This window comes from Catharus ustulatus, chromosome 3, assembly GCF_009819885.2.
Source record: "Catharus ustulatus isolate bCatUst1 chromosome 3, bCatUst1.pri.v2, whole genome shotgun sequence".
Taxonomy (NCBI): domain Eukaryota; kingdom Metazoa; phylum Chordata; class Aves; order Passeriformes; family Turdidae; genus Catharus; species Catharus ustulatus.
The window spans coordinates 29,041,680-29,061,306 of record NC_046223.1 but is presented as its reverse complement, the minus strand read 5'-3'; positions in this window follow the sequence as shown (position 1 = coordinate 29,061,306).

Here is a 19,627-nt window from a genome sequence, read left to right as displayed (position 1 = left end):
TAAAAGCATCTGCCATTAACACTGACCCATTCTTCCCGGAGTTTTACTTGCCCCTCCCAAGTCCTGTCAAGGGCTGAGCCTGGGACAAGGGAATGCTGATATCCTGCATATTCCCTCCCACCTCTATTTCTTCATCCACTCATGTTCCTCTGCCTTGTACTGTAAACAATTGACCAAATTGGTCTAGAAAAATTAGACTGGAGGACTCAATATGACCATGCAACAAAATGACAGTTTGCTTTTGTACCTGCTACTATAAAATCAAAAATACAAGTAGACTCTTAAGGAACTAAGTACTTTTAGTAATGTGAATTACTGAATAAAGCTGCATGTATAAAAAAGAAATGCTTTTAATCACTTCTTACTACTGAAGATTTTCAATATTAATTCTGAAGTATGACCTGCCTTTTAAAGGATGCTGTGTACTACATGAGCAGTGGATGGCACACATGCACACAAACCTTTTTGTACCCATGTATGTCTTGAAGCACACTCATGCTTTCTTGGAAAAGAATGGTGGTGAGACAGGAGCCACCTGATGAAAGTATGTGAATCAACACCACAGCAACAGAGTGACAGCTTCACACCTGCACACAGACAGTAGTCCAGTGGTACTACCTCACCCGTCAGTCTGCAGTCACAGCTTCACTCTCACAAGGGAATACAGAGGAAAATTGTAGTTGTACACATGCACCAAGAGGCGTTTTTGCTTTGGTAACAAAACCTGAGTTTAGTGCTCCTCATTATGTCAAGCCTGTGGGGCAACACTGCAGAGGAGCAGTGAACCCAGGCTCAGCTCTAGGAGCCTAAGTCTTACTCATAAAGCCCAGACAAACAAAACTAGAAACAGCCATTAAATTGTGAGACAACTTTTCCACTCACACACAGGACATAAATCATGTCAAAAGACAAATCAGGGGAGGCCCAGGATACCCTGCTTGAAAGCATCTCTGAGACCACTTGGCAAATGTGTGCTCTTTGAGCAGAGAGCACATTCCTGGAGGCTTTGGTAAGTTCAGTGTCCCTGTACAGACACTGCTGTTTACAACCCACACAGACTCCCAGGGCAGATCACCCCCTGCCCAGTACCAAGGAGACTACGATAGCCTTTCTCAGCCAGGATGCACATAGCACTGGTTTGGTCCTTCTTAGCACTGCATGCCCTTGTCCGTCATTAACTTCAGAGAAGACTGGGCCATTTCAGTCTGAACATGCAGGGTTTTGAAGTCTTTGTCCATGTACTGAGCCCTTCCTTATTGTACAACTGGCACCCTTAGGAGCCTCTTGTTCTGTGAGGCAGAACCTGAATGTCTTCTACTGTCCTTGCCTTCTTTGTACCTTTACCCACCTTTTCAGTAAAGCCCAGTGCTAATCCTCCTTTGCTCCTACATGACCAAGGGCTGGCTCTTCTCCTCTTACCTAGGTCACTGTGCAGCAGGTTCTTCATGAGGAAAAGCAGAGAAGTGAGTGGAGTGCTGCAGGTGGGTGCTAAAAGGGCACCAGGTACCCTGTTGGCCTCCCATTCAAACGCAATGTTTTCCTCAGTGTGTCATTGTTCAGATTTCATTTTCACCAAGATGCTTTCCCTCAGCCCCTCTCTCTCCCTCCACAGTGAGGGTGGGGAACTCCTATAGGAACAGAAGGACTCTGCCCAGGATTCCTGGGGAGGCAAAAGGAAACAAGAGACAGAAAATAACAAAAGGATATTCAGAAATCTGCTAAATGCCAAGGAAGAACAAATGCAGTGCTATGGTCTGAAGCCCTCAAAACAGGGTTTTCAGTAACTAGAAGCACCAGGAATGTTCACAGGCTGCTTTTTACAAAAAAACTTCTGTGAACATTGACTCTTACCTCTATTTTGATATTTTTAGGTCCTTATGTCTGAGCTGATTTGTTCACTCTGAATTCAGCTGTTGGCCAGTCAAGTAAAAGCAGGAGAGAAAACCATGCTCCTCTGAAAAAAGAAACTACACTCCCAGTTAGTCCAATGCAACAGAGGCAGTGGGATTCAGTGCTAATACTCAGCACCAAACCAGTGCTCAAATGTCTTCAGTAAAACTATTTTTTATTATTATTTTTAAAAGAGGTGGAGAGTATGATTTTTTAATTTCCAGGATCCACTTAAGTGCAGAGCAAAAACCTTCTCAGTAAAGGATAACGTTAAAGTTCTTCCTTATCTAACAGTCTCATCTAGAGTGAAAAATACCTTTCTCACACACATCTCCAAGTCTGTTCTCCACCTGGCACTACACAAGATTTAAAAACTCTGTCCAAGTTCATTGTGCATGCTGTATGACAGGTGTTTGCAGGGAAAGCCAAAATGACCTCATATGTGCCAGTCCTTCCAATAAGCATTTACACCACGTCAGCTTCAGGTGATGTTGAGTTTTATATTCTGCCAAGGCACAGATGGACAGAGCACACCTGCAGTCTTTAATGGGTGTGCTTCTTGAATATCTTAGAACAGCTTTGGTTCACTCGTATCTGGTGCTTATGCCTAGGATAACCTCAGGATCTTAAGAAAATGCCCATTAAACTATCTCTTCAGGTAGCAGTTGATGAGTGCCAATGTACATTAGATTGTGGGATATTATATCACAAAGATTTACATATTAACTCCAGGCTTGTGTTATATTATATTGCAGTAGTCCTTAGAGTCATGTTGTATGACCTACCTGAAATTGCCAAGGTGAAATTTGAATTGAGACTCCTAATTAATTAACTTTCCACATTTTTACACTAATGGCAAGTTTGAAAAGGTCAAGGCAAAGTAAGATTTTATGAAATAACTGTTAAAATAGTCTCCGGATTACTGCATTTCATTTCTGTAAGATGACTAGGCCCAAAACTAGATTTTAACCTGTCTTCATATCAACATTTTTATCTGATCATCTTCCATCATTTGCTATGTGTTATGTATATACTTGCACACACCTTGTTTCAACACAAAATCTTCCATCATTAGTAGATCATTTCTCTTTCGTTGGTGTTCCAATCCAAATCAACGTCCCAGAAGGAGATCCAACTCACATTCTCTGTGTCCCTATTTCTGCTCCTGACAGAAGATGTTTAACATTACGTCTTCAAATGCTCAGCATTTGCACTGAGTGCATCTGAATGGATACTGTGATACACAGTTCCCTGCACAGCACATCACATTGATTTTGTCAGCAGTTACTTCTGAAGCCAGGCAAAGAGCTGACTGCAGCATCTAAGCTCCATTTCATAGAAACTTTATGTCCCTCTTCATTCTTGCATCTGAATGACTTCCACTTCTGAAGCAGCCTGGCATGTGTTTGGGCATCCCCAGATCAGGTCTTTCAGTTCAGTATTAAAATGAGGCAGCCTGGTTTTCTCTTCAGGACTTACCACCACAGCGTGGGATAGAATTATTTTCTTTGATGATTTTCCTGTAGGAAATTCCCAGTCAGTAAGACATAAAACAACAGAAACAAGCCAACAGAAGTATAACTACATTCATCTTTGGCCAAATAACCTCTAGACTCATAACATGAACCAATGACCTCCTGCTACAGCAAAAAGGAAGTCAATAAATGAGGGCCTTTAAGGGGATCAATACAGCATATAGGGAAGAGAATGGTGTTAGTAATCACTTTGATGTTGAAATGTTCTGCTACTTTTCTCTAAAGCTTCTAAGAAACACCTGTTTTGCTGGTACTGAAGACCATCAGAAGCCATCTCCATCATGAAAGACTTTACAAAGAGAAGCCTGAAATAACTCTCATCACCCTTCATTCACCAGAAAACCATAGGACAGAAGCTTTTTGTGTTTCATCATATCTATCAGCTGTATATTGCTGTGGCCAGGGAAGCTTGCCCTTGCCTCTAGTCTGTCAGTGTGTTCCATTTATCCCACATGGGGTCACTTGAGCTTATTTCTTGGTTTTCATCTCCTTTCCTTGCTTGATGAAACTAAAGCAAAGTGACAGGTACATAGATACCAAACAAACTGAGCTAGACCTCCAAAGGACTTAGATATTCTGACAGTGCTCTTTTAATTTAGTCAGCTTCTTTGAAGATGCAGCCACCTGAGAATAAGCCCTTGATTTCACCATGTGTGTTCCTGGAGGTGGCACAGCCTTTGCTTCTATATAGCCCTAAGCAGGAACCCACACATTGTGATGCTGCAGGAAATCATATTTGTGACTCACAGTTTTTCCACAGCATCCACAAGACTTCACAGTTTGGTGACCCCAGATGGGCATGGCACTTGGCTTGGAAAGGGGATCTGGTTTTCGGACCTGGGACAACACTCTCTGGCAAGAACTTCTCCAAGTGGCCCAGAGGTTAGGTGCAATACCAGGCGGCTAATTCTGAACTATGGGGTTCTCCCACATCAGGACATGTAAGGTTTCAGGGATTGGATTTAAAATCCTTGCTATTCTTCATACTTTCCATATAGAAAGCTTTCAGAAGAGTTTTTGGCCAAGTTTCAAAAAGAAAAAAAATCCTATAATAGTACCAGACACTTGAGGTAGGAAAGAAGCATCATCACTGTGGTTACACAGCTCCCTAAATTCCTGCAGACTGTGGCTGGGAAGAACTGCACAGTGCTTATTTGTCCCTAAGACTTAGCTCCTCACCTGCAATTAGAAACCATTTTTAGAAATTTCCTATACAAAGGTAAATGAAGAACTCAAAAAAAAAAAAAATCCCTTACCATGGAGGTAAGTCATGGATGATTTGATGAGGTGGAAAAATGGAGAAGTGTCATTTCTCAAGTCGTTTCAAACAAGACCAAATACTTTGTTGCTGTAAAATGAGGTAGAACAATTGATTTCAGTCAGTAGCCAACAGGCATGTGGTAAAAGTTGACACTGGTGTCCAGTCCAGGACCCACCTGCCATTATCCCTGAGGCCTGCACTGAGCTGAAAACAGAGAAATACAAGACAGGGAATGAGGGAGAAAAATATGATACACAATCCTTTGCATTATATCACACATGCTTGTGCTGACTTCAGGGTCACTTAATGAAGCCTTGGCTGGGTAGGTCTCTGACCCCAGCAACAGCTCTCCTTCAGCATGAGGCACAAAGCAGAGCCATTACACCACAGGCTCTTGCATATGTGTAAAATGGTTCTAAGTTGAATAGGCCCCCAGCAGACATTATAAAGCACTTGATAATTAAAGTGTATATGATTCTCCACAGCCCTCCACAGTCCTACAGTGCTCATTCTGCCAGCCATAAGCTTAGTTCCCAGCTCTTGCCTATGAGTCCCATACCTCTATTTTCCAGCATACTGCTCACATAAATTTTACAGGAACTCTGCATGGGTCTGAAAGCTGGTCTATATTGAATCACATTAATAAGGCCAACAGCACATGCAGCTCAATTTTTTTTTTAAGCTCAGACATGTGTTTCTGTGTCTCTTTACCCTCTTACCCTCTTCATTTCTTAATATGCTTCAATTAAATTAATGCGTGAGACTTCCAGATTCCCAGCTCTGCAATTTTAACTGCAGGACTTGGCTACACTGACTTCACCAGCTTGGTCTATTGTCTGGTCATGAAGGTCTGCTAATCTGCTCATGAATCCAATCTGAAACCCTGATACTTTGCTCCTTACCACTTTCACTTATATGATCTATAAACTCAAAAATGGATATGAAAAAGAAAATTATTTTTTAAAAAGCAGCTGTTTTGAGACCTTTGAAGCAGCTGAAACGTACCTTACAAGCAAATGCTTTTTGCAGGAAAACCTAGAAACTTGAACAGACATTTGGCAGTCTTCTCTCAGCTAGCCAGGCACTGGTGAAGCATGTACAAAGAATACCCATCTGAGCTGAATTTCATTTGCTAGTAAACTTTGCTTTTACTAAGGAGGAAAAAGGGAACCTGAGAAAGAGTTAAGAATTTCCTCTTGTCTCATTACTGGTGACCTTCCATTAGTCACTGAAAATGAAACGGCTTGTAATGGGATCTTGTGGTTTCCATGGCTCTAGAAAAGCCATTTTTATGAGGTTGCTGTTTGATGACTCTGATGAGTCACACCTCATGAAAAAAAAAAAAGGCAGATTTGAGAGCAGGCAGTTCCAGCATCTGGGGGGATATGAATGGTCCCCAGAGGCCTGTCTCAGGGAGGAGCACTGTCAAAGGCTGGGGAACAGGCCCACCCTGGTCTCACAGGGCCAGCCCAGCACTGCTGGGGATGCTGCCAATACATGCTCACTCAGTGTCAGGGAGCACAAGTGGAGTCATATTCACAGAAATGCTGAGGAGGAACAGGGAGGCAGCTTCTCAGCACACATTTGGACTTTTTCGCAAGCAGCTGTATCAGACAGCATGGTAGCCATCATAAAATTACGCTTTTCTCTCTCTTACTACTGTTTACTATAGCATACACAGTAAATTATAGACTCAGAGAATCATTTAAGGTAGAAAAGACATCTAAGATCAAGTCCAACCTTAACCCAGCACTGTCAAGTCTATGCCTAAAACATGTCCCTAAGCACCACATCTACATTTCTTTTAAACACCTCCGGGGATGGTGATTCAACCACTTCCCTGGGTAGCTCATTCCAGTGCCTGACCCTTCACCAGCTTTACTGCCAAAACCTGAACACAGTCAGACGCCTCATACCCTGAAAAAATAAAATACCCATAAATAAATAAAAAGGGTAAAAAACCAACTCCCCCTATTTCTACCACCACCAAAATAATGTCAGAACCCTCATGCTAGCTTAAAGGTTTTGGATAAGCTACATACAAGCTATTTTGCATGTACTGCACACATTACCTGATGTGATAATATTCACTTGCAGTTGCTCTATGTTGAGCGTACCTACTGTAATATCTATTAAAAAGATGGAATTTCTTTTTAGGAGGAACTTAATACAGTAACACTCCAATGATATATGCGAAAGAGGCCTTGAGCTATTCAATATTATGGAAAATTTAGAATATTTTTATAGAAATCAGCCACTCAAATTCAAACAATTTCTGCTGATGACTGAAGCAGAAATAATAGTCCTCCAACATCAGGAACAGCAACAAGGAAAATCTGAGGAACTATAGACTGGCTGACTTCACCTGAGTCTCTAGGAAGCCGATGGAGGCAACCGTCCTGAAGAACATTTCCAAACACATGAAGTATAAGAACGTGATTGGCAACAGTTGGCATGGATTTACAAAGGAAAAATCTTGTTTAATCAACCTAGTAGCCATCTACAATGTTGTACACTTCCTTTGTATGTCTGAATTCAGTTTGGCACTCCCAGCTCATGCATACAGGCTTCCTGCCACTTTTGCTTGATTTCCTATGCTTTCAGATGGTCCTTTCCTGAGCACCCATCGCCCCTAGATTCCTTGTCTCTCTGCAGCCATATTCCATAGGATTCTTCCAAGCAGATCTCTGAAGGGATTGTTATGAATGAATGTTATGAGACTGCTTAAAGAATCATTGGCAAAGGTATCAGTAAAAACAGGTTTATATAAAAGTGACAGCGCAACAAATTTTGTTGGCAAGATTCACTCTACTAAATGGCTAAGGCACACTGAGGAAAAGCAACTAACTAAAATCCTGAGTCAATCGATCTAAAACAAAATAAACCAAAAAGTCTGTGTGTGTGTGTCTGTGTCTGTGTAAGTGTGTGTATGTGTGTGTGATAAAAGGACAGAAAGGATAAGGATAAAAAGGAATATGGTCCAAAGGCCTGATATCCCTTAACAGCATTTAAACTTAGCAGCACTTACACTTAAAAAAATTTAACTTAACTTATAACTTAACACTTCAAGAATGGAATCATATAGGATGTACTGTATTACAACAGTAACTTATTTACACATCTGAAGTACTTAAGCATCTAAGAGAACAGCATTTCTCTCATATTTGATGTAGCATACACACACTTGCATGCAGACATAAGGAGCCTGTACAAGATACCTGTAAAAAATTCTCATCAAAGGTAGTGAAATACTTTGGAAGCCTTTGCGACTTCTCAATGGTCAGAGTCAAGGCTCAAGGAGTGGGCTCCAGTATCTGTCCTTGTTTGGCAATCCTCTGAGTGTAGCAAACCTACAGAGAGGCCCCACTCAGAGGGAGGTTGCTGGTCACAGCCTTTTGCTGTCCAGGAGAGTTCAAAGGGTCTTCTTTTGGACCGCTGCTAATAGGGCTGCAAGAGAGTGGGCTTTAGTCATAACCATGTTTCATCCCGGCTGCACTCCATGTCAGAAATTTTCTTTGAAAGTGTGAGAACAAGAACATTATGCCATTCAGGCAAAAAAAAGTTTCCAAGGCTGTTCATAAAATAAAAAGACAGGGTCTGGTTAGAGAGCACAAGTTCTGGAGACAGAAAGTGTTTCTGGTAAGTTCAAGGAGCTCTTTGTCAAGGTCAAGGCCTAATGAGCATTTCTTAGATCACACTGTGGCTTGAAAAAGAGATGGGGAGGATGCACTACTACAAAGGTGTATTTTGCTCTTCTGAAAGAGAGAGGGTTGTGATCCTGCTTTTGGCCTGCTCCCTCCTCTTAGGGTCTTCAACTCCACAGTCCATGGTCACTACAGCCAAGGCTGTCTCCAGCCCTCAGGTCAACCAGTTTTTCCTTGCTCATAGAATCAGGTCCAGCAAAGAGCCTTTTCTTGTTCACTCTTTGATCACTTGTTTGTACAGCATCATATCTTTTCTCAATACTGTTCTGTGTTGATGGAAATCTCCCCGTGAACATTGTTTTGAGCTTGCAGCATTGACAGTGAAAGCTGTTCTCAGCAGGCATGAATGCCAGGAAGCCACATGCTGCTTTACTTTGTTTCCTGACTGTACCAGCATAACTCTTAAAAATGAGACTTTTGGCACAAATAACCACAATCGCGCTGACAGAAAATTCTATCATCACTGTTGAAAATGTGATGTTTAGTGAAAACTTTGCCGGATGTATCTTTATAATTATTCACACAAAAAAAATAAAATAAAAGAGAAGTGTTAAGGTTCCAATTCAGAAAAGCACTGAATATTCCCTTTAAGCTCTTTTTTATACTAACCTGAGTTTGGTAAAATATTAGCATGCATGTTTGGCAAAAGTTAGTATGCTCAAGCCCTCTCTCTAATGTAAGGTTAATTCTCATAGAAGTTAAGATAAATGTTTTACCTTCCTCCTTCATCTCTACAGTGGGGTTCTAAATGCTCTTAAAAATATCAGCTGTGCAGTACTGTCAACACAAAGCAATAATTTTGGCTGCCCAAACTGAAATACCTAAGAGAGCCTTTGTTTCCAAGGATAGGTGCTCAAAACTCTTTGAACACAAGACAGTTTTAACGGCATCTAAACTGGATTTCCCAAAAAACAGACGCAAGGAAAATCACTAAATAGCTATGAAAAGCAGTCTATAACTTCAGTGTTGCCTGATTTTTAATGGTTGAAAATTGGAATCTTAATGTTATACTAACACATTTTTACATTTTAAGTAGAAACAGATGGAATAATGTTGCTCATGCTATGCCAACACTATGTTGTTACATAGTCTTTATTAAAATTGCTCCAAGGCAAAAAAACTGTATGCACAAAGGTAAGGGGTGGGGAAAGTTGGCAACTGCCTTGGACGTTCAGGCTTGAGTCCTTTAACTCTGAGCCAGCTCTGTGCTTCATTGAGAAATCCCCACAGTTTCATGAAGGGTGAAGTGGAAGGGAAGCTGGGTGCAGGGTACTGAGTGAACTGTGTGCGTGAGACCCTTGTCCTGCCAAAGGCTGTGGAGACACACAAATAAAAAGGAACAACAGGAGAAGGGGTAACATGTACAAAATGAAGAAAACCAAGCTTCACAAATTAAAGCAGCAGAGAGAAGTATGAGAAGAATGAGATCTTAAGGATATTATTGAATTGAGAATTATCATCAGCTTATCTTTAAATTCAAGAAAATTCCCCAAACTTTCCTTCCCTATCTTGCTCAGTTCCAACAAATGGGTTGTGGAGCAGATAGGCACCTGTGTGCGTGCATACATATATAAATGTGCTTGAACATCTGCTTCTACAGTATGATCCACAGGCACTGAACTAGATGGAACCATGGCTTCAGTGGGTTTTGGATCCATTCCCCAAAACCCTCTGATGTAGCTTTGTTGAAAAAAAAAAAGAAAAAAAAAAAAGAAAAAAAAAAAAAAGAAAAAAAAAAAAAAGGAAGGGACAATAAAATGCCAGATTCTCATTCTGAAAAATCTGAGCTGATGTGCCACAGGGGGAGGTGGGGAAAGGAAAGCAAAAAAAAAAACAGACCAAAAAAACAAAACAACCCCCCAACTTTTAATCTTCCAATCATGTAAATGCCTTCAATTAACTAACACTGATTTCCCTTTGCTTATATTGAGAACTTTTATGTCCCAAAAGGAAGCAGTAAAAACATTTCCATGATAACCATAAAGATCACTGAAAAGAAAATAAAGTTTTCTGTTTCATTACCTTTTCTGTGTGGTAATCAATTAGAAAGGAAGAACAGTACAGGTTCAATTAAGTAACTAAATAAAAAGGAATTAAAAGCCACAGGGGATCTTTATTTACTTACGTTCAAATAGAGTCCAACTCCAGGCCTCAATGACTTGTTTGTACTGTATAAAGGGTTTAATTTCTGTGAACCAGTCTCAGCATTAGCTGATCATAATTAGGAAAATGGGGTTAGAGAAAACAGAGGTACCGAAAATAGCTTTTCCCAAGTGTAACCTTCCCTCCTCTCTGCTTGTTTCCAAATGGGATTATCCTGAGCTCTCAGCACATAGCACAGTAAAATTAACTCTTTGGCAAAACAAAGGTTTTCCTTTGAAATATAAGATAAAACTCAGGAGAACATTGAATGCTCTGTCCCAAATTAGCAAGTGCCTGAGCACATGCTCACCTTTAAGCACTTGCTTAGATGTTCCAGTGACTTCAGGTTTAGCATCTGCTTAAAAAAAGCTCTCTGTGTCTTGCAGAATTGCAAGTTCATACTAAGTGGTGAGAGATTCATTTGAAAAGGAAATATGATTTTTTTTTTAGAAATTGAAAAAAAATAGCTGTGGGTTTGGTTTTGGATTTCTTATTTTGAAGTCTGGGTTCTTATTTTAGGCAAATAACTCATGATTTCATTATAGACAGTCAGCTTCACACGGGCAAAAACAAAGCTCCTAGAGATATATGCAGCATTAGATTTGTGCAGAGAGCTGAATGGAAAATTTCAGAGGAACTGGCACCTATGGGATACTTTGCCAATGAAAAGTAGTTTCTGGGGATCTTGGATTACATATACATGTATGCCAGTGCATACACACACAAAAATTATCACAGGAAAATTAGGCATTTTACTTCAGTTAACAGCAGAAATTTTGGAGATTCAAATGAAGCCATTGTTTCATCTACAACTTTTACACACACTGGCTGGGACTCATCACCTCTAACCCCTGAAGCCTCATAGTCACTTGTCCCAGCCCAGCCACATGTGTGGGTGACTGGGGGTGGCAGCTAGAGGGGCAAGTGCACTATGGCACTGCATGACACAGCACAGGGACCAAAACACCTTTCAATCTCCTCAGTCTGGTCTTGAACCTGCAATACACCTGCTCAGCTTCATCAGGGACCTGTGGCACCCCTGTTCAACCATGGTTCACTATCCCCCTCTGTAGCAGGGACCCTCAGGGCTCAACATGCCTGCAGCCAGCCCTCCAAATGAGAGTGAGAAGACTTCTCTGGCCATCAATTAAAGAGTCGAGGGCAAGAAAGCACCACCACCCCTGGTATGGCAGCGGATGATCCACCAAGCATTCAACTGGGCCATATGGAGAAAAAGGGAGACTGTACCACCACATTTCATGAGCAGTCAGTATAATTGTACATCTCACCAAGAGCTGCACCTCCAAAGAGCACAATTCGAGAAAAAAAAATCACTCTGAGATCTGTTTGCAAAAAGATAGCTTCGTATTGGTCATAAATTAAGCCACTCTGTTTCACTGCCAAAATATTCAACAATTTTTTTTTTGGGCTGCTCATTTTTCATTCCTTCAGGCTACGTTTAACCAAGTAATCTCCCTATAAATCCTGGCTCCTGCTGCCATTCACAATGCAGTGGGTCTTGTTTAAAATTCTTAGAATCGATGCATTCCTGATGCATGACAATCCTTCAACTTCTTCCCTTTTGAAAGGAACAAAATGGAAATCAGTCCTTCTCCAAGTTTATCAGAAGGGCAGCCAAACACTGATGTTATACAGTAAGATCTTGAACTAGGAACTAGGCAGCTATTTTAATCAGTGGGCTTATTTCATGTCTGTCAAGGATAGTATATTTAGAACTGGACAAGCTGTTTCTTCTCTGCACCTCTGATCTAAAAAATGACCCAAGCACAGCAATTCTCAGATGGACTCTTAGGCACTTTGGCAAGTCCTTGTGAAAGAGTTGAGATAACACACCAGCTATCAACAGGGCCAGGATTTAAAAACAGTAAATAAATGTCCATGACACATAGAGCTGGAGCCATCACTGCTGTTTAATCAATCATGGCTATTTAATCATACCTTCTAGGCACCATCAGATTCGAGTGAATCACTCAGGTCAAGGCACCAAAATAAGACAAGCTCTTTTGTCACTGCTTACCCACCCAGAGTAAAGCATATGTGAACGTGATGTAAGTGATGACCTCTGGGCAACTGACAGCAAACAGAGCAGGAAAGCTCTCCTGAGCCTGAAAGAAGGAAGAGCTTCTTTAAGGTATCCCTTCCCAGTCATGCCCCCAGGCAGTACTGCAGCTGGCTGCTAGAAGTGCATTGCCCCCTCTCTGAGCATCAAAAGAAGTTGAAGGATTTTGGAAAGACCTTGTCCCCAAACTAGCTGTCCTTACCACAGTACAAAGGTGAGAAAAGCTAGGTGGTGATCAGCCTCTGCTTAAAATTCAGGTTTTTTGGTTAGTTGATAAAATAGGGATGGAGCAGATGTGAAAACAGGATCCTTAGTGAGTGTTGGCAGCATAAAGAGTCTGCAGTGTCTGCAGAGATGACTGGAGATTGTCCATTTAGTGCAGTAAGAAGTCATTCCATGCCCCACTGCTTGTTTAGAAACACTAAAAAAAAAATTTAGCCACCAGAAACAAACTGCTGCTGCAGCATTTCATTACAAGGAGTTTTCTTTCTTTTTAAATCAGCCATTTGGATAATAAAAGGATTAAAAATGAAAGCATTACTGTCCAGCATTCTAAGATACCAGAACTAAGATACCAGAAACCTTACTCACCAGTCTCACCCAGCCTGCCATATGCCTTGTCTCACCAGCTGGAGCTACGGGCTACAGCCAGAAGAGGAGATGCTTGTGCTATGAACAACAAAGGTCTTTGTAGCCTGTGCACTGCCTGCAGGGACTACAGTTTATCTGCTGCAGCTTGGGCACAGAGTTGCCTTTAATGCCAAGGCAAAACACAGTTGGCACTGTATCATCTTCCCCATTTTCCTCAATAGGAGCTGAAAAGTTTGGATTTGGGACCTCCTATAATCAAAAATCTAAAGTCTAAGAGCCATTTGGACTTGCATCCTATTGACAGTAGGGCAGTGAGAGGAAGCATCACCCTCTGCACTCATGCAGACTATCCTTTGAAGGACTTCTCAGAATGCTTCGACAAGCATTAGAGCAGTAATAAAATACTGAACAATGCAATCTGAACCAGTCACCACCAAACAGGAGTCTACAAGGGCTTCCATATACTTCCTACTTCTCTGCTCTTCTTTATGTTTTAAGGGAAGAAGAAAAAAAGGGTAAGTTAGGAGTTATTGTCTGGGATACGCCAGTGAACAAAATGCTTATTAAGGCTGAAATAAAATGACCTGCTCATTCACCACACAACCACCCCAGGACTACTCCAGACCCACCCACCAAACTCTTCAGGGTACCCCTCTCTAACTGCTGTATAAGAAGCACTGCAGAGAGACCACTGCAGGTAACCATGTGTCAGAAAAAGCAGGAACATTAAAACAAAAACAAACAACCCCCAAAACACCTCCTGCTCTCATCATAAGCTTAACAAATCCCAGGGGAAAATGCCTTTATGACCCTCAGATGCCTGTGTTCCTCTAGGGCGGTGAGGACAAAAAACCCACCTGCTACCCTGAGGTGAGGAGTAGATCCAACCAGCAATGTCACTGGGAGAATGATAATTTAACAGGATGTCAAGACACCTCCCTTGCCTTCCCCATGCAGTCTCATCCCCAGGCTTGCCCTGGAGGGCAGAGCAGTATTGCCCCTTGGCTTACCTGATGTAGAACAAGCTTCAGCCCTGGACTGCCCTGGGGCTGTTCAGCAGGGCTCTGGCTTTGGCCTCTTGGATGGCTGCAGTGCAAACCTGCACTTCTGTTGCTGATTTATTATTCCACTGCTCTGCTCCCTCTCCTTTTCCTGCTCATCAGCTCCATTCCTCCCATGCATTTCTCACTTTCTAGCTCAGTCCTTCCTTTATCTCCTTCCCATCTTGCTATTCACCCTCTTTACCTAGACAGATCTCAGCTACATAGTCATGGGAGTCATCCTTCACCCTCTCTATGGAAGTGCAACATGAAGTGTCACTTACATTTCAGTGACATATTTTACTTGCAGCTGCAAACTGCAGTCTCAGGATCAAGAGCTGAGGTCCTAACCACTTCCTCCAACACCCATCCAACCTGAAGTTGTTTTAAAAATAACATTTCACCGGCAAGAGGTATAGTGCAAGCTAGCAAAATACCATTTCCTCCATTAATGCCTGTGGAGTTATAACATTCTTGCCATAATGTGCCTGCAGATGTACCATAGGTATTGAGAAAGAGCTCAGAGACTCAAAAGAATCAGGAAATGACCACTTTCTAGGGTACAGAGTCAGCTTGTTTTGTACAAACCGTCTGGCTTACTAAGACAGTCTTGTCTTAGACTTGCCAGCCAAGCGGTATGAGCTACTGATGTACGTCTGGAAAATATTTATGATAAAATTATGGCTGCAAAAAGAATAGTAAGTAAGTAGCTGATCCAGCTGGCATGCAAATTGCGCATAATGTTTATCAGCACAAATATGTTCATCAGCTCTACCACCTAGTCCTTCTGGAGAACAGTAGGTACTCAGGGATCTTTGTGACCATTGAGCAGTTGGGTTTCCTGCAGTCCTGATAATAAATTTATTCCTGTCTTCTGTAAAACAGGAGAGGGCATTTAACCATCTATCATACTGTCTGACAGAGCAGCATCAGGGTTTTCTCCATCTCAGCATCAGGGCAAGTGAGGCCCTTGAGGCCTTGGACTTCAACTGATATTTCATCAAGACAGTGCAACACCTTGGGAGTTCATCAAGCCCCCGGCACTGGATAGAAGAATGCTCAGCAAAATCACCACTGTCAGAAAACAGAGCAACTGGGTATAATTTTAAAGTATGTCCCATCTCTGGCATCCCTCTTCTGCCTAAGCAAGTGCTACACATTGCAGTAGCCAAGTTGCATTGCAAAAGGGACTTTCCCAGAGCAAAGGCAGTGCCAGCCTGTGCCCAGTGAGCACTGTGCAGGTGCAAAACCACTGGATGCAATCGGAGGGATCAGAAAGGCCCTAAGACAGGGGGCATGAAAACTGCTAAAACTGCTCTTCTGCACACAGAAGGAGGAGGAGAAGGGTGGCCCTCCTCTGAGAGGCATGCAGAGGGAAAGGTTGTGTTAAAAACAAAGCAGTGCCACCAGGAACTGCTGGCTCTACATGTCCTGCAGCTCTGTCTATGCTGCCAGGGCTCCCTTCCACAATCTGGATCTCCCCAGAACCCCCTTTCTGGGGCAAGTCCTCTGCTGCTCCCATGAGCACTGCTGAGTTTCCATTGCTCCTGGGTCTCTGCCATTTAAACAGCCACCTGTTTCAACAAAACTCAAGGAATTTGGTACTTTTATCTTGAGAGTGGTCAGAAGGCAGACGTTTCCCTGGGAAATCAGGCTAAGAACAGACTCATAGTCCTCCATGTCTTTTGAACAAAATAAGTAATCTAGGAACTGTTGCATTAGAGCATATCTTAATATTGCTGGGGGAGGAACGGTTGTATTAGAACGTACCTTAATGCCACATCTTCCAGTCACCTTCTACGTTACTGTGGAAAAGTTGAAGCAACATTGACTGAGATCTAAATCAATCAGGATCTGCTTTAGCATCTGTCCCTTCTGAAATATCCTGACACCCACTCTGTCAGCAAAGACCAGCCGAGCATTTGTTCTCCCTCACTAGCCCAGCAAACCCCAGTCACACTAGTTTTTCACTGTAGGCCTTTCCAACCCTTTGACAGTTCTACATTAGACTGCTTTAAAAGGGTCAGATAAGAATGAGTCCTGTCACCAAAATGTATGATTTGTCTCTAAGTCCATAAATTCTGTGCTCAGTTCCTTGATGGATAAGGTCTGCTAGTGTGTCAGTTTCTTGTATTCCACTCTCTTCCCATAATAAAATGGGAAGAAAACCTCCCTTTCCACCTCATTTCCTATAAATGTTACTTCTTGGTCCCAGAACAGCTTGGTCAGCTTTAGGATCCAAGAACCAGCTTTGTGCCCACCCTGCTCAGGCTTTCTAGATATTACTTTATTACAGTGTGGGTCACCCAGATGGTGGGATAACTGGAAACTTCAGTGCTTATTAGTTTTCATTTTCAGTGCTGAGTGATTTCTAAAGGAATAAGTGTTTCCAGATGTCATGCATATTTTGCTCTGAAGGAATACTGCAATCTCTGTTAAGGTTACAAAGCTGGAGAGGTACATTTTCCCTCTCCAACTGGCTCTCTCAAGAGGTTTGGGAACACTGTCTCCCATGTGGACCCTGCAAATACAGGTAAGAGCAAGACCCAAGGATTCTGAAAAACACTCTTGGTTGTATGACACACTTCACAAAGCCGAAATGTTGAGTGTGCATCTGTGATACAATTTTTGGATTGCTCTGTAGGGAGAACATTATACTGGGGTCCTAGAGCAAAGTCCAGTGAAAACCAGCCAACCCTAAAAGACTTAGATCTCCATTTTCACAGGCACATCCTCACACTACATGGAAACACACTTCTAATGATGCCTCTCTGACTTCTGAGTGCAAAGTCTGGAAAAGATAGAAGCACCTGAAGAAGAGGCACAAGTTAAAATTCTGCCGCTATGGACATTCTCAGTCTTGACTGTTTTAAATGCATTTCTTTAGTAAGATGATTTCTGTGCTTTTACTCTTAAAAGATGTGCACACATATGAGTAAGTACAGAATTTATGTAGCATCACCGAGCAGTTTCGAAGTTACATCTGTTTGGGCGCTCTGCTTTGAAGAGTCCTGTAGGTATTACCCAACAAGGACTCCTGGATCTGTTAACCTAAATTTCCAGTTCCAGAAGACATTATTTCCATAAACACAATTGCTTGTTGAAAGGCAGATATGTTCTACATATCTCACTCAATAAGAGAGTGAGCAAGATTTCACATGAGGCCCATGGAAAGAAGGATGGGAAGGTCTTCCCTAGGACACAACAAAAGAACATATTTTGGACATGGGTAGACCAGCTAAAACACTCATACCAACATGAAAATGACTGATGAAGAAAGAATAGTTGCATTTCATTGTCCATTAAGTCCTGCAGCCTTGTTTATTTGCAAGGAAATCTTGTTGACACCCAACTAGACTTGTAAATTCCTGAAAAATGCTAGGCAGCTGCAAGTGAAATGTGGCAGCTTTGGGAAAAAATAAGTATTTAAGTTGGTAGAAGAAACCTTTAGTAATACTTAAATGAACTATTTGAACCTTTCTGCAACGGAATGATTAATTTTCTATTTTTGAAAACATTTTTTCAATTCTGTGTAATGCAGTAAATGCATCATTTGATTAGCAAAATCTATGAATTTTTCTTAGTCTTGTATCAAGAAAAAATTCAAAATTGCAAATGAAATCCCCATAAAATGAAAAATGAAGTTATCTCTCTGCTTTACAACTAAGAGTAGGTGGTGTTGAAAACTGTCCTAATAACACAGGACAAGACTGACAGCACTAAAAAAGGGGCTAGGAAAAAAATAGAACTAGAAATAAACTGGCCTCTGCACCAGAGCATTCCATAATAGGTAGGAAAATATGTTCGTTTTTCTACAGAAATAGATTATACAGAACACCATAATTGTGTGTACAACACCTACTTCTAAAGAGCCCAAAAAGCTGCAATACCTAAAATAAGAAAATGACCAAACTTATGTCCATATTCAGCAAAACTCCAAATTTCATTCCAATGCTATATCACATGAACAGTTAGTAAGTACACACTAAAATATACTGCTGAAAGCAAGGAAACATGGTTCTAACTTAAAGGCTTGCCTGGGCAAGTCAGAAGGACATCCAGGAGAGTTTAAGTCTGTGTTTAAGAGATTCCTTGAATGGGAACAATTAATTTTAGTTGAGGGCATGCAAAGCTGAAGCACCACAAAACTTGTGGTACTGCTGGGAACAAGCTGTGGCCTTCAAATCTGCACCCCTAAACGCACTCTAAACAGTAAACTATGAAAATATTAATGAAGTTTGAGAGCTGATATGCTAAGTGTTCAACCAATTCATTGTATCAAAGAACTATTGCAGATGGTGGTAGGGCCACCTGTTAGCACAAGCTGTCCCTTCACATTCTCCAACTTTCAGCTGTTTATAACTTTGTCAAGAAATAGACATTTTTTTTGCTAAATGTCTGATGCAATTAGATATCTGCAATCAGAGAAGACCTCATCATCATTACCAAGACAAGCTTCTGAAACGTAGTTTTGCCCTCAATTCTACCCATTTTGATGAAAAGTCCTATTGCTTCCAACATATTAAAGCCTGGGAGTGGGATTTGGCACAGACTTCCACAGTGAAGAATGCCCTTTTTGGTATCCCCACAAACACTGTCCCAAACCTGACCAGGCCATGGTGGAAAGTGGTCACAGTTCATGAAGGGCCACCTTGGCTCAAGGTGCAGGGCTAAATCTTCTGATATCCAGCTGCACCAGCACTATGCACTGCTCTTCTCTGTTAAATTGAATTTACATTTATTAATTTAATCTGATTATTTAATTTGATCTGATTATTTTTATTCTGATATTCCTGAGTGCTTATGTGCTTCAAGTTCTTTAAATTATGCTATGACATCTTATAAAGGTCATCAAACCGCCTACAAAGCCTTGACACACAAGTATATAATAAATAAATAAATAAATAAAGCACTGTGCCACCTAAGTGTTCCTCTAAATACTTGCATTTTAACTAAAAGCAATATAAAATAAGTGTAAGAAAAAAGAGCCTGCAAGAAAAAAAAAAAAAGAGAAAAAGAGTTTTCTTTTCCTGAATAGCCAAAGGACCCCACATTAAAACAGTCCATGGTGACCACAGCTCACACCTGTGTAACAGGCACTTGCTCTGCATTAGATTTGCTTTCACAGATCCCATAAGCACAAGTAGTGCCAGGAGAAACTACGCTGTGGCTCAGTACCAGGAATACACATTGCTTTTGCACGTTTTAAATACCAAGTACTTTTTTTATTTGTAGCTGCACTAACAGGTGTTATTGTTAGCATCTGGAAAATGTACTATGTGAAGATGCAATTCAAATTCATGGTTAGCCTAATTTTAAAAGTAAGTCTCCACTTCTCCACTTTAAAACAGAACTAAGCCTTGACAGTGCTCAATCCTGCAATA